Genomic DNA, 23,900 nt, shown 5'->3' on the forward strand with positions numbered 1-23,900 from the left:
ATTGACGATGGCTCCGGTTTTGACGTTACCTAATCCGGGAGAACCTTTTGTAGTATATTGTGATGCTTCTCTCATGGGTTTAGGTGGTGTGCTTATGCAGAATGATAAGGTTATTGCTTATGCGTCGAGGCAGTTGAGAATTCATGAAAAGAACTACCCTACGCATGATTTGGAGCTTGCTGCAGTTGTGTTTGTGCTAAAAATTTGGAGACATCATCTTTATGGTTCTAGATTTGAAGTTTATAGTGACCATAAGAGTCTAAAGTATCTATTTGATCAGAGAGAGCTGAATATGAGGCAGCGAAGGTGGTTAGAATTGCTGAAAGATTATGATTTTAGTTTGAATTATCATCCAGGTAAAGCTAATGTTGTGGCTGATGCTTTAAGCCGAAAGACCTTGCATATGTCAACTATGATGGTTAAGGAGTTGGAATTGATTGAGCAGTTCCGAGATATGAGTTTAGTTTGTGAAGTAACACCGCAAAGTATTAAGTTGGGGATGCTTAAGGTTAATAATGATTTTCTGGATAATATCAAGGAGGCTCAGAAGTTGGATGTGAAGCTAGTGGACATCATGGCTGGTTGTGGCCAATCAGAGAAAAGTGACTTTAAGATAGATATGCATGGTGTGTTAAGACTGCAGGATCGAATTTGTATTCCTGAGGATGATGATATGAGGAGAATGATTCTAGAAGAAGGTCACAGGAGTAACTTGAGTATCCATCCTGGAGCTACTAAAATGTATCAGGATTTAAAGAAGATATTTTGGTGGCCAGGAATGAAGGAAGATGTGGCACGGTTTGTGTATGCGTGTTTGACTTGTCAAAAATCGAAAGTTGAACACCAGAAGCCTGCGGGGTTGATGCAGCCTTTAGAAATTCCAGAATGGAAATGGGATAGCATTTCGATGGATTTCGTGACGGGGTTACCTAATACTGCAAGAGGATATGATTCGATATGGGTGATTGTTGATAGGCTTACAAAGTCAGCTCATTTTATACCTATTAACATCACATATCCAGTTGCAAAGTTGGCAGAGATCTACACCAGAGTGATTGTGAAGTTGCATGGCGTTCCTCTGTGTATTGTGTCAGATAGAGATCCGAGATTTACTTCTGATTTTTGGAAGAGTTTGCAAGAAAGTTTGGGTTCTAAGTTGAGATTGAGTTCGGCGTATCATCCGCAGACAGATGGTCAGACAGAGAGGACTATTCAATCGTTGGAGGATTTGTTGAGAGCATGTGTTCTCGAGCAAGGAGGTTCGTGGGATACCTATCTTCCATTGATCGAATTTACTTATAATAATAGTCAACATTCTAGTATTGGAATGGCTCCTTTTGAAGCGTTGTATGGTCGGAGGTGTAGGACTCCGTTATGTTGGCATGAATCTGGAGAAAGTGTAGTACTTGGACCAGAGATTGTTCGAGAAACTACGGAGAAAGTGAAGTTAATTCGAGAAAAGATGAAAGTTTCCCAGAGTAGACAGAAGAGCTATCATGACAAAAGAAGGAAGGATTTGGAATTTCAAGCTGGTGACCATGTGTTTTTGAGAGTCACACCCGTGACTGGTGTGGGGAGAGCCTTGAAGTCTAAGAAGCTCACTCCTCGTTTTATCGGTCCCTATCAGATTCTGGACAGAGTGGGAAAAGTTGCCTACCGAGTGGCATTGCCGCCAACTCTTTCTAATTTGCACGATGTGTTTCATGTGTCACAACTCCGAAAGTACATTCAAGATCCGTCTCATGTAGTACAGATGGATGACATACAAGTGCGAGATAATCTCACTGTGGAAACTAAGCCCGTAAGGATCGCGGATCGGGAAATGAAGACTTTGAGAGGAAAAGAGATTTCATTGGTGAAAGTTGTTTGGTTGGGAGCAGCTGGGGAAAGCATAACGTGGGAATTGGAGAGCAAGATGCGAGACTCCTACCCCGAGTTGTTTGAATCAGGTAAATTTTCGAGGACGAAAATCTCTTAAGTGGGGGAGAGTTGTAACGCCTGTATTTAATTAAATATTTCAATTAAATATTATCGAATATTATTTCTTCTTAATTGTTGATTATGTTGAATATGCGGTGTAAGTTGTTAAATTGATAGTCTGGTAAGATTAGCCGAGAAATTAATATTAGATCTAGTATTAATTTTAGTAGAACTTATTAAAATAAATAAAAGTGGGTGTAGTAGTAGAAATAGGTGTATTATTTAGTGAACCCAAAATGAATTTAGAAACCCATTATTTAAGTGGCCCGTAGAAAGAGTTAGTGGGAAGTAGTGGTAAACAAAACAAAATAACTCAGTACCCTAGCAGAGAAAATTCACGTAGAAACTGAAGAGCAGAAAGAGGAACCGAGGGTCTGAAGGCTAGTTTCAACCAGGAGAAAAACACCAGGTAAAATCAATTGATTTCCATGGAATTAGTATAAAAAAAAACTAGAAAATTAATATTAGTTTATCAATTGCAGAATTAGGGTCCTGTTAGATCCGCGAAATTCGACCGAGTGGAGTGTTTAGAGCTCTCTTCAATCCAATCAGGTAAGGGTGGGGTTTGATTACTATAATAGATTGTATGATGGTTTTTAGATGGGATTCTGGGTTGTATAATATTTGCTTATGTGTTCATGAAATTATTGTTGATTGCTGCGTTTTTTTGTGTTAAATTGAAATTGATTTTCTGGGTTTGATACTGAGTTGCATCGATGGAACAAAATATAGTTTAAGTGGCTGAGTTGTGTTTGGTTGAATCCTAATGGGTAAGGTGAAATTCAAGACTGTTAAGGGATATCCAAACAAGGCCTAGCTATAGGTGGGACCGGTTGTGTTGCTTCTTGGTTTTACTGTGTGGTCATTTCGTGAAAACATATATATATTCTATTACTTGAATCATTGGAATGGAGACTTGTTTCTAATGCATTAATAGTAGCAGGTATGTATAATGATATAATATATAAATAGTATATAGTATGAATATTTGAATGAAAACTTAGTTTTAATATATATTTATAATTGAACTAGAAGACTACTAGTAGATGGATTTGATAGTATTATAATAATAGTTGATTTAATGAGTGTTAGTTGATTTAATATAATATGACATAATGAGAAATTAAATATACTAGTAGAAAAGTGGTACCAGTAGTGTATAGAAACTAGTTAATTTATAATTTAGTAGAAACATGAAATAGTGATAGCAGGTCAATAATAGATACTGATATATGTAATAATAGAGTGGAAATTTTGTTCACAGTATAATTTTGAACACAGGGATATTATTATATTAGTATAATAAAATTTGTAGGAGCTAGTTAATAATTACTCGGAAACGAACCGAAATTTACGAGGTAGTTCGTGTATACGAGTAGATACGTGAATTGTGTTTATCATGTTAAATTTAAATTGAATGCGTGGACTCGCAGGTACAGTCGATTAAGTTGAATTGTCCCGGATTCGGACAAATTTTTGTTGTAGGCTTAAATAGCCAAAGTTGAATGTTGTTTAAGTTGCGGTTCAAGTTGCTGATTTTGTTGTTGGTGTTCGAGTTGTGTTGTGCTGTTGTTGATTGAATATCATTCATAAGTCGCATACATTCGCATTGATTAAGTTGGCCGAGATTGGCACCCGTTTAAGTTGGCCGTAATGGCAATCTGATTAAGTTGAAATGCCCTAATAATCTGGCATAATGTTTAAGTTGGGAGTTTTACTCCAAATGGTACCACATGCATTTGCATCAGTTGGAGTCACATTTGAATCATGTCGATGAAGTTGTTTACGTTGAATATTGAATGGTTGTGTGGTGAATGTTGTGAAGTTGTGAATATTGTATGATTCGAATCTAATTTATTAATTATCATACTTTTGTTTATAATTTTTGATATCTCACCCCTTCTGTTTGAATGTTACTCTCTGTTGGTAACATGCAGGTAATCAAGGAGAGTAGCCGTTATCGTTTAGTTCGTGAGGGTTTCATTGCTCTGATACGTAGCACTCGGGGATAATGAACGCTTGAATGATTTCTTTTGCTGTTTCAGTTGTTTTATTTTAAAAGAATTGTTTTGATTATGTTGTTTATCTTGAAAGATGCTAAGACGGTTTTAAGTTTTCGTTAATGTTGGAATTATGTTGAATAATCCGCTGCGTGGTTTTTTTTAATTGAAAGTTGATTGAGTTGAGACTATACCAGGTGTGAATTTATCCTTATAGGTGTTATGTATCTCTTTTTTGCAAATGTGCAATTGAGTTTTGTGTTTAGGTGGAATGTGATATCCCAATGATTGTTGAATTTTGAAATTACTCTGATTATTTTATCGTAAACGTTGGGTAGAATTTGGGGTGTTACATTAATGTAACACCCTGGATTTCCGCTTACCCCGCAGGGCTTCCGGCCTACCAAGCATGTCACCAGCTTAATCAATAATCCCCCCTAGGTCCGCTTACCGGCTGCCCAGGAAATATTGTTTTTGCCTCCCGCAGGAATCGAACCATGTACCTAGGGGATAAGTACATATTCATAGCAATTCCTGCTACCACTTGACAATATAACACCCTGGATTTCCGCTTACCCCGCAGGGATTCCGGCCTACCAAGCATGTCACCAGCTTAATCAATAATCCCCCCTAGGTCCGCTTATCGGCTGCCCAGGAAATATTGTTTTTGCCTCCCGCAGGAATCGAACCATGTACCTAGGGGATAAGTACATATTCATAGCAATTCCTGCTACCACTTGTACCTAGGGGATAAGTACATATTCATATCAATTGGTAGCAGGAATTGCTATGAATATGTACTTATCCCCTAGGTACATGGTTCGATTCCTGCGGGAGGCAAAAACAATATTTCCTGGGCAGCCGATAAGCGGACCTAGGGGGATTATTGATTAAGCTGGTGACATGCTTGGTAGGCCGGAAGCCCTGCGGGGTAAGCGGAAATCCAGGGTGTTACACAATTAGTACAGCATGTTATGTTTTGAATAGGATAACAATACGTCCTATACTGAACAAAACTCCCTATGAATTACTAAAGGGTAGAAAACCAAATGTATCTCATCTCCATGTATTCGGTTGCAAGTGTTTTGTTTTGAACAATGGTAAGGATAATCTTGGCAAATTCGATGCTAAAGCTGATGAGGGCATATTCCTTGGTTACTCACAATCTAGCAAAGCATATCGAATATATAATAAGAGATTACTTATAGTAGAAGAGTCAGTACACGTTTCTTTTGATGAATCTTATGCAAAATATGTCGAGAAAGGTCTTTCATTTAATGGTGCAGGCCCATCCACTGAAGACATTGTCAAGGATAAGGAAGATGAGGATGAGAGTATTGTAAAGAAAGATGCTGAGAGAGAGAAAGATGAGTCTCACAATGAAAATGAAAAAGAAAGCATCTCAAACAATGAAGAACTTCCCAAGGCCTGGACAAACGTGAAAGACCATCCAATTGACAATATAATAGGAGACATCTCAAGGGGCGTTACAACACGCTCAAAGATAAGTAACTTCTGCCATCATTTTGCTTTTGTTTCACAAGTTGAGCCGAAAAACGCTAAGGACGCATTACTTGATGAGCATTGGCTAATGGCCATGCAAGAAGAATTAAACCAATTTAAACGGAATGATGTTTGGGACTTAGTCCCTCATCCGGGAGATCATCAAGTAATAGGCACTAGATGGGTTTTTCGTAACAAACTTGATGAAAACGGTGTTATTACTAGAAACAAAGCTAGATTAGTTGCTCAAGGTTACAATCAAGAGGAAGGTATTGATTATGAAGAGACATACGCTCCTGTAGCACGTCTCGAAGCTATTCGCCTCTTACTTGCTTATGCGTGTTCTAAAGACTTCAAACTATTCCAAATGGGTGTTAAGAGTGCCTTTCTAAATGGCTATATAAATGAAGAAGTCTATGTTGCTCAGCCACCCGGCTTTGAGAATTACATGTATCCAACTCATGTTTATAAGCTGAAACGTGCTCTATACGGCCTTAAACAAGCCCCTCGGGCTTGGTACGAACGTTTGAGCAAATTTCTCCTTAGTCAAGGGTACTCTAGAGGTAAAGTTGATACTACTCTCTTTATTAAAAGAAAAGATAAGGATATTCTCTTAGTCCAAATTTATGTAGATGATATTATATTTGGGTCCACTAATGCAAAACTTGTCAAAGACTTTTCTAAGCTTATGCAGAGTGAATTTGAGATGAGTCTCATGGGTGAGCTAAATTTCTTCCTTGGCCTACAAATCAAGCAACTCAGTCATGGAACGTTTGTGAATCAAACTAAATATTGTACGGAGCTGCTCAAAAGATTTGGAATGAGTGAAGCAAAGGAAATTGACACACCTATGGCAACCAATACAAATCTAGACAAAGATGAGAAAGGTAAAGAGGTTGACGTGAAATTATACCGAGGTATGATAGGCTCACTATTGTATCTTACTGCCTCAAGACCAGACATTATGTTTAGTGTGTGTATGTGTGCAAGATATCAATCTTGTCCAAAAGAATCTCACTTGAAAGCTGTCAAAAGAATTCTGCGATATTTACGTGGAACTACTACATATGGTCTATGGTATCCAAAAGGAAATGAGTGTCATTTGGTAGGATTCTCCGATTCAGATTTTGCTGGCTGCAAATCCGATAGAAAAAGCACCAGTGGAACGTGTCATCTATTCTCAAACTCATTAATAAGTTGGCATAGTAAGAAACAAGTATCGGTTGCATTATCCACTGCTGAGGCAGAATATGTAGCTGCTGGAAGCTGCTGTGCACAAACATTATGGCTCAAGCAACAACTTCTTGACTTTGGCATTAAGCTTGATCACATACCTATCATGTGCGACAACACAAGCGCCATAAACTTGAGTAAAAATCCTGTCTTACACTCACGTACCAAACATATTGAAATAAGGCATCACTTTCTACGAGATCATGTAGAGAAAGGAGACGTTACTTTTGAACATGTAGAAAGCAAGAAGCAACTAGCTGACATCTTCACCAAACCGCTAGCAACGGAGCAATATTTCAACATTCGTAGGGAATTAGGGATACTCGATATCTCTAATTTGGGCTAATTACGTTTGTTTTCTCTTAATATTATTTCTTTACGTTATGTATATATCTATTTGTCTTGCTAACAATTTTTTTTAGCATAAAGGTAGCTCATCATCAAGCCAGGCGTCATATTGAAAAAGCGGTAACGCAATTGGTGTTCACTTCCAAAAATATTATTGATACTATAATATGCTATCAATTAACATGCTTATAGTGACCTCATGCATAAAAACTGCTCCTGCTCACATATGTGTCTCATTCTACCATTAACTACCTTTTACCTACTATACTATACATGCTAGCATTATTATCTATGGTTCTCTTGTTACTCTTCTATTCTCCTGTTTTCTCTTTTTGATGTTGACAAAGGGGGAGATAGATGCTGAGCGTACGGGGGAGCTTTGTTGAGAGATTGCCCTGTTGAGAGATAGATGCCGGATGTACGGGGGAGCCTTGTTGAGTCTGTGTCACTTACTACCAAAGCTTTTGACTATTGGTTTGCCATCATCAAAAAGGGGGAGTATGTGAATACAAGATTACACTCAAAGATGTTTTTGATTTATGGCAAACTCACATGAGCATTCAAACAACAAGGAGGAATTTGATCACTCATGAAAGCACAAGGTGATCCACTATGCATATAAGTCGACTCAACACAAGCTGGACATGAAAAATGCAGAAAATCAGCAGTTAGGTCGACCTACTGTCAACCTAGGTCGACCTAAAATGAAGGAAAATCCATATACCTCTGCTAGGTCGACTCACAGACCATTTAGGTCGACTCAAAATAAAGAAATCTTCATATCAGTCTGCTAGGTCGACCTACATGGCAACTAGGTCGACCTAATCTGTGAAAATGTCCCCAAAATGCATCAGAAGAGGATTCTGGTCGACCTACTCCTTCAACAGGTCGACCTAACTGGGAGCAAAATTCTGCAAGCTCTGTTAGGTCGACCTAAGCACTACAAGTGGTCGACCTAACTGATCAAGAAAGTTCAAAAATCAGTTTTTCTTGGTTCTAACTGTTATGCAATCATATATATTGTGCAAGGGTAATTATTCAAAAAACACCAACGACTGAAAGATACATAAACGCTTCTCATCTCCGTTCTTCATCATCTCCAACACAATTACACATAATCATTCTTGCGTTGCGGGTTAGTGATGAGTTCGATAACGTCCATGGAACGGAATTGAAGATTCCCAGTGGGTGAAGGTTTGTGGGGTTTGTTGGTGAATAAAATCTGCGGGTTTTGTCCTCCACGACGGGTGGTTCTTGGGGGTTTTTATCAAGAGGCGTTCATTGAGGATTCGGCTGAGTGTAACGATTGAGGAACGGGGAGTTCAAGGAATCAAGACACTGCAGAAGGGAATCAAAGTGAAGCTCTTGGATAACCTTGATCTGGCTCAAGATTAAGGGGGAAGAAGATTCAAAGGATCGACATAATTGGTTTATCGTTTATCGCTTTGTTATCTTCTTTGTATATACTACTTTCAACATTAATGAAAGATTACCCAATTTCAATTTGGAATTGGGGGCAGACGTAGTCGTAGCGAGGACGATCGACGAACTGCCTAAACAAATATCGTGTTCTTGTCGCTTTTACTTTCTCTTTTACTTTCTGTTCATAATTGGTTATAAGTGCAAAATTGATCAACGATTCGAGTGTTAAAATTGTGAATTAAAGTTCTGCACAAACATCACAATTCACCACAACTTGAATCACTATCAATTTGAACGTATCACCAAGTGTTTGTGTTTTTGCTTAATCCAATCTTACTGCATTGAAAATCAAAATTGTCAATCTAGAAGTTAATTGGTTTTCAGTTGTAAAACGTACTGTTTAGCTATCATATTACTTCACCATCAATTCCACTTACTCTTTGGTTTTGAAACACATACGACCTTTGCAATAGCGGTCCAGAATAGACGCAAGTCGATTCAGAACCGCTTTCGCTCGAGTCAGTAGAAAAATCCTTAAAAACTTAGTGAGATCTATTCACCCCCCCTCTAGATCTTTAGGCCAGCGTCTAACATGTTCTTGAACACGGCGATGGAGATCAGGGAGTAATTGAGGTCGAGGATAATGATGGTTATGGAGGATTGTTGGTGATGGTTATGGAGGATTGTTGGTGATAGTGATGATGAAGGTTGGAGGTTGATGGAGGTTGAAAACGGTTAGAGGTTTGTTACGTGAAGATGACGTGAGAGAGAGAAGAGAATGAAGAGAGTTTTGAGAGTGAGGAGAGGGAAATGAAGCGTGGTTGTGAGATTTATATCGTGAGACTGCATGGGAGTTATCGTGTGTTGCATGAGTATTGTAGTATTTTCCCTTCCAAACTTAATGCATAAGTTTGAAGCACATGTGCCTTTTTTCTTCGTGCATGCTGACTTTTCATTACCCAATGGAATAATGCAATGTTATGCCTCTGATGCTTAATAATCACACTGCCACATCTTTCACGTGAAGCCTTTGCACCAGACTAAAATCTATTTGAATCACTATGCCTTAAGTTCATGCATTAATCTCTTTGGTACATGCATGCATAACTCTTTCTTTGCATTACCAAATAACTCGAAATCGGTACCGTTGTAAAGAGGAAACACAATTGAATAGTATTGGTTGTTGGAAGGTTTTTTGAATGATGGTCATGGCAGCGTGAAATTGTCCTCAAAGAGTTTAATCATTATTGACTCAACATTTCTGTATCACCGAACCGGACTTGCGTTGTTAGCTATTCCGAGTAGCAATGTTTGAAACTCTCTAGCTTGTTATTCAGGCACTTAAATGCTCCCTTCTTGGACTCATGTCAAAGGCCAGACATGATAGAATCGATTCCATGTTGAAACTTTATGGAGAGGTCGCTTGCGACGTGTTCGAAAGTGCTCTTGAACTTTGCTCTCCGTGACTGAATGGTATGCACACAAACTTTTGCTAAACATTAGAGTTTCTGCAGCATCGAATGCTCCACTTGCAACGCTTGAATTTCGGTATACACTGAACCAAACGATAAGTAGTTGTACTTAGTAGAATGACGGAACATGATGGAGTAGCTTTCACGTTGGTCACCCTCCCAATTAAGGTTCGAATCTTCGCGCGATTTGGCTTCGAAGTCCGGCATCTAAAACGTTTAGAACATTCCTAGCAGAATCCAAGTACCAACATGCCTAGTGAGACACCGACTTCTCTTCTTTATATCTCTTGACTCGAACCTTATCCGAACTTAATTCCTTGAGAAAAGTTACAAACATCATTGAGGAGAACAACTTTACAGTTGAACTCGTTTTGAATCGGGACCTTGTTCAATCTGAAAATTACCCTCAAAGTTCCACACCTAATCATTCATGTGGCTTCTAAAAAAATCTGTCAACTGCTATGCTTGATAGATCTGTTGGAATGCCAACTTCCAGGCTCTATATCTTCGCATCCGAGCACCTTTCGGCAATACTTCCTTCTTCAAAGTTATAGATTTCCACGGGAGGAGAAACTTTGTAGTTGACCTCGATCCGATTAAATATTTGCAACCATACTGAAAACGAGCTCAAAGTAAGCTTCCTGGCCATTGTGCATTACTAAGACTTTTGCTATGTACTCAGCATCCGTTTTATTGATGAACCGCTAACTTCTCGAGTTCTCGTGCACATAACTTTTGATCCGAGCCTCTACTAACAAAACCTTTAACTATGAAGTTTTAGCTTGGCAAGAGCTGAACAACTTTATAGTTTGAGATATCTTGAATTAAAGACCGAATCGCAGCGATAAACATCACGAAAGTCCCGCACTTAACCATTCTCAAACCTCCAAAAATTTCCTAAGTGTCCAACTTTCCATTTTTAGAAATTTCAACTTCCAACTAACTTCCAAATTTGGTAATTTTGATTCACTTTTGTTTTTATTTATTTTCTTTGATTTTCCTAGACTGATTTACCACCAACACTCAAAATTGGGAAGTTGACCTTGACTTTGACCAAAAAGTCAATTGTCCTGATTTTTCCGGTTCTAGATGAATTCTCCCGATTAATCAGCTTTCAATCCAATTCTCAATCAATTTTCAATCAACACAAATTTCTTCAAGGCAACCATATTTTCATACACAAAAATCATCTTCTGATTAAACGTTGACCAAAAAGTCACCTGCGTTGACTTTGGTCAAAACCTTGATTTGGGAAGACCAGATGAACTTCAAGCTTACATTCTCCAATCAATGCCTTGAGTTGAGGATTGTGAAACCCTAATTTCAGGAGGACTTTAATGGGGATGATACCATACAATCAGACTTCAAATCTTCTCTTTTTTTGATCAAGAATTTCTTCAACAGAAGCTCTTTTCTTGTCAATTTTCTTGGGCGATATCAATGATATGAGTGGATGTCTTGGATGAATGGCCTATATGAAGTATGTACATGAATGTGATGTGAGGGCCAATTAGGGAGTAAATAAGTGGGCAAATTTTGGGGTGCAACAACACCCGTTGAAGCTACTCAGATTATTGAGCGAATGGCTTTAAATGACCGCCAAGGCAACCATGATCGCACCTTCAGAGATAAGAAACCTGGAATTTTAGAGTTGAACAATAATGATGCTCTTCTTGCGCAAAATAAGTTATTAACATGACAAGTGGAACTTTCGACACAACAAATGTCTAAGCTACCACAACAAATCAAGGAGATAAATGGAGTTTCTAATACTTATCAGGTAGCATGTGGTGAGTTGTGCAAAGGCGATCATCAAACTGGATTTTTCCCACCGGTTCTGGAATAAGAAGTTAATTATATGAACAACAATCAGGACCAAAGGCAAAGTCAATATCAAAATCCTCCACCATACCAACAAGGTTATCAACATAGGAACAACAACCAAGGATATCAACAAGGATCTAATAACCAAGGTTACCAACAAAATTCCTTTTAACCTTATACTCAACCGCAACAAAAGCAACAAGGGGGTGTTACCCTAGGATTTCGACTTACCAATAAATGGGCAACTGGGGCCCAAAATTGGTAATTGGGCCTCAATTTGGTAAAAAGGCCCTAAATTGGTAATTGGGCCTCAATCAAATATCTACATTGCCATTTGGGTCGAAGCGGTTCGACTAAGTAATGCTTAGTAGTCGAAGTTGTTCGACTAGGAAGATTATCAGAGGCTTCAGCGTTCGACCAAAAGTATGCGAAGACTTAAGAATTTTGCTGCAGAAACTGAAGTGGAAGTCGAGAGGTTTTAGAAGTTAAGAGGCAGTTTCAAGCAGTTTTCTGGCAGTTCTCACAGGACGCGTGGAGGTCTCACAATTGAAGATCTTGCATGTCGAAGACACGTGTTGACTGATAACTAGTCGACCGTTAGTAGTAGTTATTTTATTTTTACTATTTAAGTAAGTTCCATAGGAATAGTTAGGGGTCCGCATTTTCTACATAAACACAAGTAAACTCAAATCTCTGCGCAATAACGAATAACGAGTGCAACTTTGGAATGTACGTATGCGTACCAGTTTAATTAATGCAATCATTTTACATTACATTTTATCTTTCAGTGCACATTTACTGCCTTTTTTATTGCTTTGATTTACTTTAAAGCCTTTAATTTCAGTGTTTACTTTTACGTTAAAGTCACTATTTGCATTTAATACAAACCAGATACACATAATATAACAAATAAAGCAATCAGTCCTGGAGTATTCTAGTTGACTCCGCAAAAGTAACCTTTAAAAAGGAAACTAGCGCTTGTTTACCATTTTTCTGGGTAAACAAATTGGCACGCCCAGTGGGACCCGTCAATTGCTGTTTGTTTTTGTTAATATAATAGTTATGTATGATATTAAGAAGTGGTCGGAAATTAACTAACATGGCTGAAGTTAATACAAATAATTCTGATCTTTCTGGAAATCATAGAGGAGTTCTAACCGGAGCAACACCACAAAATGCCGCAGATTCGTCCCCAGTTGGAACAACAAATACTGGTGGATCGACGGCATCAATATTGGTATCATCACCAACAAATGTACGGTCACCGTTTAATCCATTACGACCGCTGTTTCAGGGAATGCTACCTCCACCAGGTTTTAACCCTCAGTTTGAAATGCCCACGTCTATGATGCAAGGTTTGCACACAAATCCTTCATTATATTCTGACAGCATGATGGCTACAAGCACATCAAATCCAGGGGGTCGACCTATAGGCATAGGATATAATCACCAGACTTTGCCATCTTTAAGTACCACGTCAATGTTGTCAATTCGACAACAAATGGACGAAAGTAATCATGAAATGGTGAATGCCCTTACTCAACAAATGGGAATTGTTTTTACTCCCATGATAAATAACACGAATCAAAGTTATGAAATATTGGCTGGACAGATGGCCAGAATTGCAGATTTCTTTGGAGCGCCCCCACAACCAAACCTTTCAACTACTCAAGGGTCGAATGTGAGAGGGGTCGAACCTATAGGACAAGGAGATCAAATTGAGCAAGAGATCCCTAGAATAATACAAAGGCATCAAGATGCTGACCAGGTTCTTAGGAACATCCAGCAAGATGTCAATGTTGGACACAATAATATCTCTAATATAGTTGAACAAATTTTAGTTCAGAATGGAATAAATGTAGGTTTGCATAGACCAAATTTCGTTTCCCCATTGTCAGAATATGTAAGGCAAACAGAATTGCCTAAGGGTTGGAAAGTTCCAAAATTCACCAAATTTGCTGGTGAGACTGGCGAGTCGACAGTTGAACACATTGCTAGGTTCCAGACAGAGGTTGGAGAAATAGCAAACAATGAAAATCTAAAGATGAAGTATTTTCCAAGTTCTTTAACGAAAAATGCATTTACTTGGTTCACGACTTTATCTCCCCAATCTTTGTTCTCATGGAACCAATTGGAACGATTGTTTCATGAACAATTTTATATGGGACAGTCGAAAATTAGTTTGAAAGAATTAGCTGGAGTTAGGCGAAAGGGTGCAGAACCAGTCGACGACTATCTAAACCGTTTTAGGTTACTGAAAGCTAGATGTTTTACACAAATTCCTGAACATGAGTTAGTCGAAATGGCTGCAGGGGGGTTAGATTATTCCATAAGGAAGAAATTAGACACCCAACATTTGAGAGATATGGCACAACTGGCAGATAGAGTACGCCAGGTCAAAAGGCTAAAAGCTGAAAAAGCCAGAGCTAGTAAATATCATAAGAAAGAGAAAATAGCTTATGTTACTACAAGTGAGTTCGACTCTAATAGCGACAATGAATACGAAGAGGGAGAGGTCAACGTGGCTGAGTTAAAGCCAAGGCCACCATATATCTGTAAATTGCTCAAGCCCTCAAAAGATAAAAATCTGATTGAAAGTAAAAATGAAAAATTTTCTAGTAAAACGTATTCATTTGATATAACAAAATGTGATGAAATATTTGATTTGTTGGTTTCTGACAGACAAATCATAGTACCCCCAGGACTTAAAAATCCTCCTCTTGAACAAAAGAAAAAAAGAGGATTTTGTAAATTTCATAATTTCTTGGGTCATAAAACTTCTCAATGTGTCCTTTTCAGGGATTTGGTACAAAAAGCTTTGAAAGAAGGAAGGTTACAGTTTGGAGAAAAGCCAAAGTCATCAATGCAAGTTGATACTGATCCTTTGCAAGTCGAAGAGGCTCACTATACTGAGCTTGCTGATGTGATGATGGTCGAGACTACTGATGGTTTCGTTGGAAAGCAAAACGGCGCTACTGATGGCAAAGTTTTGAACATGGTTTATCCTGAACCAAAAGAAAGTCTTTTGAAATTCCTTGAGAGATGCCACAATAACAACTCTCAAGTTGGATTATGCCCAAGGTGTGATGCTGTTTTCAATGTCGATGCTGCAAACAAAGTAAGGTTCGACCCTCGTCGAGGCAAGAATCGTCAATTCATGTATACAGGAGAAAACAATGGTCGAAGGGCTGGAGAATACAGGAAGATGTTTGAAAAACCAAGGACTTTCCGTCCCAAAACGGATGTCCCTGAAGACAAATGGGTGAAACCCATTAACTTCAGAGGTAAACGCCCAGAATGGCATATTCAAGGCGATGGAACCAATGCTGAAGGTTCTTGGACGGATAGTGGATCTAAAAGAAAGGATTACATATCTCCAAACTACAAAGGAAAGAACCCCATGACTCGAACGCAGTGGAGGCGTTACCAAAGAAGCCACAAGAATGGACAAGAAGGTTCGAAAATGGTGCAGGCAGGATTTTCTCACTATCAGTCAAAACCTTTTCACAGGAAGTTGACTGAGGAGCAGACTAAAATAGCAAATGAAAGATTAGCTGCTGGGATGATCCTAGGAAAGAAACTGATTAAAGAATTGGTTGACGATGATGCTCCGGTCCTCAATACAAAAAAAGAGCCTGAGTATTCTCCACTGTCGGACGAAGAGGTCGATGACAACTTTGACATAGAGTCAGATGAGTTGCTAATCGACTGTGGAATTGTCTCTGTACTTCCAGCGGAGTTCGACAAAGTATCTGAGGTATCTGAGAACGAAGATGATTTTCTTCCTGACGAGAATGTGGAAGAAACACCTGTTTGTTACTATGTAATGGGAAAAGGAGTGGTAGAAGATCAAAAGGCTGTGTTTGAGAGGCCAGGTCGAGGAATGATGTATCATTTGAAGCCCCTATTCATAAGGGCAAAAGTGGATGGAGTGCCTATAAACAAAGTGTTTGTTGATGGTGGGGCTGCTGTAAACTTAATGCCATATTCCTCACTCCAGAAAGTAGGAAAGTCTGATAAAGACTTAAGACCCCATAATATGGTACTGTCGAATTATGAGGGCAAGACAAGTGGAATACTTGGAGTAATTCAAGTAAAACTAGCTGTTGGTTCGTCTGTCAGGTCAACCGTCTTCATGGTGATCGCATCTCAGGCAAATTTTAAATTGCTCCTGGGTCGGGAATGGATCCATGGTATTGGGGCAGTTCCTTCCACCTTACATCAGCGTGTGGCCATTTGGAGACCAGATGGTATAGTGGAGAATATTGAAGCTGACCAAAGTTATTACAAAACTGAAAGTGGTCGCAGACACTTCGACCAGCATTTGGCAAATGTAGCTCCTTGCTACAAAGTAGAATATGTATATCCTTCTGATGAAAGTGTGTCTAAGTATCTGAACTTAGATCCAAATTATGGTTTCATTTGGAATAAAGAAGATCCTAATGAACCATTGAACCATGAAAGTCCTCCAGAACAGAGGACAACGGTCAAAGATGATGACCACTGAGTCAGAATACCTGGCTCGAATAACGGCTTATTTGGCCGAAAACAAAGAAAGAGCGGCTTTAGAAGCCGAATTAGAGAAAAATATGGCTGTTGAGGCCATGATGATGGTAAAAAATGAAAACAATCAAGAAGTCGATCACCAAGTCGAAAGACTCGACGGGATATACAATGACGAACCTTTAGGTTTCGAAATGGATCCATCAGGATCGGTAAAAAGGATGCAAGCTCAAGACCCTCTTGAGGAAATTAATTTAGGTGATGGAATCATTAAAAGGCCTACTTATGTAAGTACAAGGCTTACAAGTGACCTAAAGACCAAGTTGATTCGACTTTTGAAAGAATACAAAGATTATTTTGCATGGGATTACAATGAAATGCCTGGTTTAAGTCGACATGTGGTGGAGCATCGACTACCACTAAACCCAGGGAAGAAACCTATCAAGCAGCTTCCTAGGAGATTTGCGCCAGAGGTTATGGAAAAAATCAAAATAGAAATTGAAAGATTGCTAAAAAGCAAATTTATTCGAACTGCGAGGTATGTCGAATGGTTAGCTAATATAGTGCCTGTCATAAAGAAGAATGGTAGCCTTCGTGTATGCATAGATTTCAGAGATTTAAATAAGGCTACTCCTAAAGATGAATATCCCATGTCGGTTGCTGAAATGTTAGTCGACTCTGCAGCCGGATTTGAATACCTCAGCTTATTGGATGGATATTCAGGTTATAACCAAATTTTTATAGCTGACGAAGATGTACCTAAGACGGCGTTTCGATGCCCAGGTGCTTTAGGAACTTATGAATGGGTAGTAATGCCTTCTGGTTTAAAAAATGCTGGAGCTACATACCCACGAGCCATGAATTCCATGTTTCATGATTTTATTAACAAGTTTATGCAGGTTTATATTGATGATATTGTAATAAAATCTAACTCTGAAAATGGTCACTTAGACCATCTTCGACAATCTTTTGAACGAATGAGGAAATATGGACTCAAAATGAACCCTTTAAAATGTGCTTTTGGTGTACATGCAGGGGATTTCTTGGGCTTCATGGTTCATAAGAAAGGCATTGAGATAAACCAAAATAAGACGAAAGCAATCTTGGAGCTAAAGGCGCCAGAAACAAAGAAACAAATGTAGTCATTGTTGGGGAAGATTAATTTCTTGAGGAGATTCATCTCAAATCTAAGTGGCAAAACGAAGATCTTTTCACCACTTGTGAAGCTCAAGAACCAAGATCATTTCAAATGGGAGCAAGAACATCAACAGGCATTCGACCAAATAAAAGCTTATTTAACTAAGCCTCCTATTTTGTTACCCCCAATAGGACAAAAAGTATGAAATTGTACATAGCTGCATCAGGCTCGACAATTGGGAGTATGTTGGCCCAAGAAGATGATAATGGCGTCGAAAGAGCTATATATTATCTAAGTCGAACCCTAGTAGATGCTGAAACTAGGTATAATGATATTGAAAAATTATGCTTATGCTTGTATTTTTCATGTAGCAAACTTAAGCAATATATAAAGCCTGTTGATGTGTATGTGTCCTCTAATTTTGATATCATTAAACATATGTTGTCTAAACCAATTTTGCATAGTCGAATTGGTAAGTGGGCCTTAGCGCTAAATGAGTTTTCCTTGACATATGTTCCATTAAAAGTTATGAAAGGACAAGTTGTGGCTGATTTTATAGTCGACCATGGGTTAGTCGAATTGTCTGTAAATCAAGTCGAACGAACTAACTGGAAACTGTTTTTTGATGGTTCTAGTCACAAAAATGGTTCAGGCATTGGAGTCTTGCTTATTTCTCCCAAAGGACTTCCAACAAAGTTCCATTACAAAATGAAAGAAGTATGCTCTAACAATGAGGTCGAATATGAAGCCTTGATAACTGGTTTGAAAGCCTTAATAGATTTAGGGGCAAAACGAGTTGAGATTCGAGGTGACTCTGAGCTAGTGATTCGACAAATCAAAAAAGAGTATAAATGCATCAAAGAAAATCTAATAATGTATTATGCAATTGTGATACGCTTATTAGAAAAATTCGAACATGTTGAGATCTTGCATGTACCAAGATTTAACAATTACATTGCCAATGAATTGGCACAAATTGCTTCTGGGTATAGAGTGTCTAAAGACAAGTTAGAAGATATGGTCGAGATCAAGAACAAAGAAACCCATGAAGTATTAGACAAATTAGGTCAATTGTCGACGTCAAAATTCGAGGGGGTAGATGATAATGTTGAAAGTAAAGATTTGTATGCCTTGGAAATTTTTGCCATCGACAACATGACTGATGCTGATTGGAGAAACACATTGGTCCAATACCTAAATAATCCAGTCGGAGGGACTGATCGAAAGATTAAATACAGAGCTCTAAACTATGTGATATTAGGTGTGTCGTTGAAATGCTTAAGTGAAGCTGAAGCATATTTTTTGAAAAGATATAAACTCACACTTCAAGAAATTCACATAAGAGAATAAAAAACTAAGAGACTATATTAAAATGGCTAAAATTTAGCCAATCATTACAAAGGTTCTTACAAAGCATATTGGCGGTCATTACAAAATTATAGCCAGTCAGTCAAAGAACGAAATTACAAAGCAGGGAAATTGTTCCTAAAATAGGCTAACTTCATTGACTCAAAATCAATTTTAGAGTCAAGTCGAGACAGGTTTTGTTTATGCTGTCGAATGTTACTTTCTAACTTGAGTGCATTTTCACCATGACCAAGTCCTTTCAAGACTTCTTGGTTAATAATTTCAGGCGAAGGGACCTTTTCAGTTTGAGCCAAACTGATTTTCTCTCGCTCAAGACTTTGAATTTTTTTGTTAAGGTCATCAATTTGAGCTTTGTAATCAACAATCTTGTTGTTGATCTCTCCCTGCTTATCAGAAAACTTTAAAGTTTTCTCCTGAAATTCTTCAACCTTTTTGGTCGAAGCTGCGCTGGCATCCCATTCTCTCTCCAGTTCACGCTCTTTGTTCTTTGCCTGAAGGGTGAGGTTCTTCTTCGTCATAAGGTCCCTTCAAAGTTGGTCGAAGTACGCCTCAAAATCAAAGAAGAATTGAACAACAACTGGTGGAAGAGAAGCTTTGATCAATAAATCTAGGATCTTACGAATTTCTCCACCAAGATGTTCAGAACTCTCAAGAACAACGAGAAACTCAGGTTCGTTCAGATGGGCTTTCAGCTGGCATATAGTTTCGACAAGGGAAGCATCAATCTCAGCATCAGGATTGGTCGATTGAGCCGGAATCTCAAAAGAGCTTGGTCGCAGCTTCTGGAGTCGAAAGAGAGCCTCCAAAGGATTAGTCTTCTTCAAGTCTAGAATCTCTTCCTGACTAAGAGAACTAATGGAGTTAGTATCGTCAGCAATAGAATGATGTTTTGACTGAGAAGCTGCATTGTGTTCTGGTCGAGGGACATCTTCAGCAATTTTTGTGGCAGGAGCCTGTTCGACAATGGGTTTGTCCTGAGGATCTGTTCGACTTTGACCTGGAGTGTTAGCCGAATCAGTGTTGCTTCCAAAAGCATCAGTCCTTTGAGGGCTAAAAGGATTGGAGTCAGGAGTAGCTTCAGCAATCTTTTCAGCAACCTCGACAATTTTCTCCTGAGTATGGTCGACAGTTGGTGCATTCTATTCAAGAAAAGTGTTAGAAAACAGAGATATTGAAAGCAATATATTGGAAAAGAATGTTAAGTTACCTCAGTAAGAATTTGAGACGAAGAAATTGTTGGAGCTGTTTGAGGTTCGACGACCACGTTGGGAATGTTTTTAATAATTTTCCGTTGCTTTGGTGGAGTCGGAAGCGGGGGTTGTGAAAAAATGTCACTTTCATGATTTGGTGGAGAGGTAGTTTCCTCTGAGTCAGCAGAGACTATCAACTAAAGAGGAAAAATCAACAAAGGTTGAAATAGTATTGATGAAAGAGTAAAGGTCAAGACAAATACCTTTCTAACAGTTTTATTCTTCTTGGTGGTGGTGTTGCTTGATGTACTGGGACGTTTTCGACCTGATTTAGGAGCAGAGACTTCGATTTGAGTGGTAGGGTCAGGCCCTGAAAGGTCTAAGCTCGAAATTAGAACATTGCTATTAACAATAAGGAAACGAAAGCAAACGAAAAAGTACTTACTTATCGTGAGTTGATTCTCCAACTTGTCGAATGCAATATTTAGTTTCTTGGTAAAAGAATCTACATCAAATAGTTGGTAGTATTCAGACCACCACTCATTAAACTCTTTAGTTGTGAAGTAGGAGTTTTGAAAGGTGAAAGTTGGATGTTCCAGAGATTGTTTATTATGAAACTTTAAACAGTCAAGATGTTGACGAGCCGTGAACAGTCGACCAGAATAACAAATGTCTTTGTCATGGGAATACAGGATTTTGGGTAGCATCTGGCTCAAACCAAATTGTCGAGAGACCAAATTTGGTTGGTAGCTTACAAACCCATAGCACTTGCCTGTCGACTCAATGCGGTGAGAGAGAAGCGTTGGAGTCAGAAAAGCAGCCCAAATAGCATTTAAGTGAGCTCGAAGGGTTGGAGTACTTCCAGGGAAAACAGCTTTAAACCAAGTTTGCCCAAAACATCTGTTGGAGAAAGGGGCCATAGAAGCTATGAATGTTTTACATTCAGAAAACAATCTCACATATTTGAGAAGGTTAGGCCTGTTAGATTCATCTTGAGGAGTTTGAAAAGCAAGTTTGATACCTTCGACCCTCCTATCATACATGATCTCCAGAACAGAGCGGGAGACGGTATAGCCAACATGTGACTCGAAGGTGGCATTCAACCAATGTTGTAAGAGCCAATAAGGTTCCAACAGAGATAGTTGTTTTGGGGTTTCATGAAGATGTTTGATCCTTAGAGATGCTATGCTTAAAGTATGGTAAAGATAAGCGAGAAGAAGCTTACCTAAAGAGACTCTTCGACCTTCATGAATTTGAATAGCCAAAGGTATGTAAGCTTTAGCAATCTGAACTGATCCTGGACAGAACAGATAGTATGATAACCAGTAGGTGAGGAAAGCAACATGCTCTTCGTCAGAAACTTCTTCTGTTGTACTTGGTAATGGTAGCGTTGGTGAAGTTGAAATTCATTTCTGTGGGAAGAGTTGGGTCGAAGATCTCACCCAATGGCGAAAGTCCTGTGATGGCAGCCACGTCGAAGAGAGTGGGAGTCATCATCCCACAAGGTAAGTGGAAGGTGTTAGTCGAACCTTCCCAGAAGAAAACCGAAGCAAGTAGCATGGGAGGACAAACTCTATGACCAGTCCTGGATAATTGTATGACGTCGAAAATGCCCAATTCTTCCCATCTTTGTTGTTTTTTCGCTTGAACTTTGTTAAGCCAAGCCAAGTATTCCTTGTTACCAGGAGCTGGAGTTGAACGAAACACCCTAAGCGAAGGATCCATAAACTTCAAGTCGAGGGGACGTGGCTTGTCGAAAGCCACAGGCATGGTGGTTTGGAAACAAGGAAAGAAACCAGCGGTTTGCTCTGGGTGGTAACGGTGGTCTGGTAATGGCCCTGAGAAAGCCATTAGTTTATCAGTAATCTGAAAAGGGATTAACATTTGGTTTTGCCAAATGATGGCTTTGGTGGTTGTAGCTGCCATTGTTGTGTGCGAAAGAAGAAGAAGGAAATGGGTAAAGGTTAAAGAAAAAGAGGCGATTCTTTCTGAAACGTATGAGAAGAGAAGTAAAACGAGGAGAAAGAAAGAAAAGGGAGAAAGAAGCTGTATATATATAAGCTAGTGGTGACGTCATTAGAAATCGTGCAAAAAAGAAGTTGTAAAATCAAAGGTCATGTCAAAGAAACGCTTTGAAAACTGGGTTCAGAAAGTGGGAGCAGTTAATAGCCCATTACCTAGCGTTTAGGTCATAATTAGCGCCTGGGAAAATGAAATGTAATCATGGCGTAATGGGAATTAACAAAAGTCGAAACCCAAGAAAGAACTGAAACGCCATCTTTTCTCTTTCCTAAAGTCAGCCGAAAGAAGTCGCTTGGGGGGCAATTTGTTACCCTAGGATTTCGACTTACCAATAAATGGGCAACTGGGGCCCAAAATTGGTAATTGGGCCTCAATTTGGTAAAAGGCCCTAAATTGGTAATTGGGCCTCAGTCAAATATCTACATTGCCATTTGGGTCGAAGCGGTTCGACTAAGTAATGCTTAGTAGTCGAAGTTGTTCGACTAGGAAGATTATCAGAGGCTTCAGCGTTCGACCAAAAGTATGCGAAGACTTAAGAATTTTGCTGCAGAAACTGAAGTGGAAGTCGAGAGGTTTTAGAAGTTAAGAGGCAGTTTCAAGCAGTTTTCTGGCAGTTCTCACAGGACGCGTGGAGGTCTCACAATTGAAGATCTTGCATGTCGAAGACACGTGTTGACTGATAACTAGTCGACCGTTAGTAGTAGTTATTTTATTTTTACTATTTAAGTAAGTTCCATAGGAATAGGTCCGCATTTTCTACATAAACACAAGTAAACTCAAATCTCTGCGCAATAACGAGTAACGAGTGCAAGTTTGGAATGTACGTATGCGTACCAGTTTAATTAATGCAATCATTTTACATTACATTTTATCTTTCAGTGCACATTTACTGCCTTTTTTATTGCTTTGATTTACTTTAAAGCCTTTAATTTCAGTGTTTACTTTTACGTTAAAGTCACTATTTGCATTTAATACAAACCAGATACACATAATATAACAAATAAAGCAATCAGTCCTGGAGTATTCTAGTTGACTCCGCAAAAGTAACCTTTAAAAAGGAAACTAGCGCTTGTTTACCATTTTTCTGGGTAAACAGGGGGGCCTTCCAAGTTGGATGAAACTGTTGATTCTCTGAATTATGTGACTGACATTTATGTTTGGCTAAAATGTATTAGCAGCAATATGTAATAGGATGTATAGAACTTACAAATATAAACAGGTACAAAACAGGTACAACAGCAAGATGTTCTATGGAATATTGAGACATGTTCTGTGACAACATGTCTTATGAGATTTCATATGCAGAAACTCATGACATCCCGCCTGCTGAGTTGGAATATGAAGATTCAGTATGTACTCAACAGATGCAGAATATTCTATGGAATACTATGCAATCCTATGTGGTGGAGGTTTAAAGTTCAAGAGAATCAAGTCATAATATTAAAGATTATGCAGTTTCTAATTATGGAGATAATTTAGGAAACTTATGATTGAAGACCTTTCTTTTAGAAAAAGTTTTCTGCTGATTTGTCACAGCAAATAAGGCTGTGATTGAAGGCCCAATTCCAGTTGGGAATAGGTTATAAATAGGAAGCTTTGTAACCTAGTTTAGCGAGCTAGCCGGTTTTAGAAAGATGAAGTCTTTAGGGTTAACCATGTAAGTGAAACACCCAGATTGTGGGATGGTCACTGGTTTGTGCCTCGAAGCTTGTAGGCAAGAGGTTTATTTTACTCACTCAGAAGTTGTGAAGCAATGAGTGCAGTTTTGTTCTTGGAGAAATCTTGTAAGCAACTCCATTATAGGTATTTAGAATTGTGGTGGAATTATGATTACAATCTAGGTTATAAGTTTGTGGGTACAGATCCTTGGGTAGGAAGACTGTACAACATCATTGAG

At 38.7% G+C, this 23,900-nt stretch overlaps 1 long non-coding RNA gene across 1 annotated transcript; it reads left to right on the plus strand.

Annotated features, from left to right (window-relative positions):
- The first annotated feature begins 2,319 nt into the window (after window positions 1–2,319).
- LOC131617320 (uncharacterized) lies at window positions 2,320–4,130 on the plus strand. Its single transcript, XR_009288542.1, has 3 exons — window positions 2,320–2,389; window positions 2,463–2,532; window positions 3,918–4,130. It is a non-coding gene; the product is annotated as an uncharacterized LOC131617320 (long non-coding RNA).
- Window positions 4,131–23,900: the final 19,770 nt, after the last annotated feature.

This window comes from Vicia villosa, linkage group LG7, assembly GCF_029867415.1.
Source record: "Vicia villosa cultivar HV-30 ecotype Madison, WI linkage group LG7, Vvil1.0, whole genome shotgun sequence".
Lineage (NCBI taxonomy): Eukaryota > Viridiplantae > Streptophyta > Magnoliopsida > Fabales > Fabaceae > Vicia > Vicia villosa.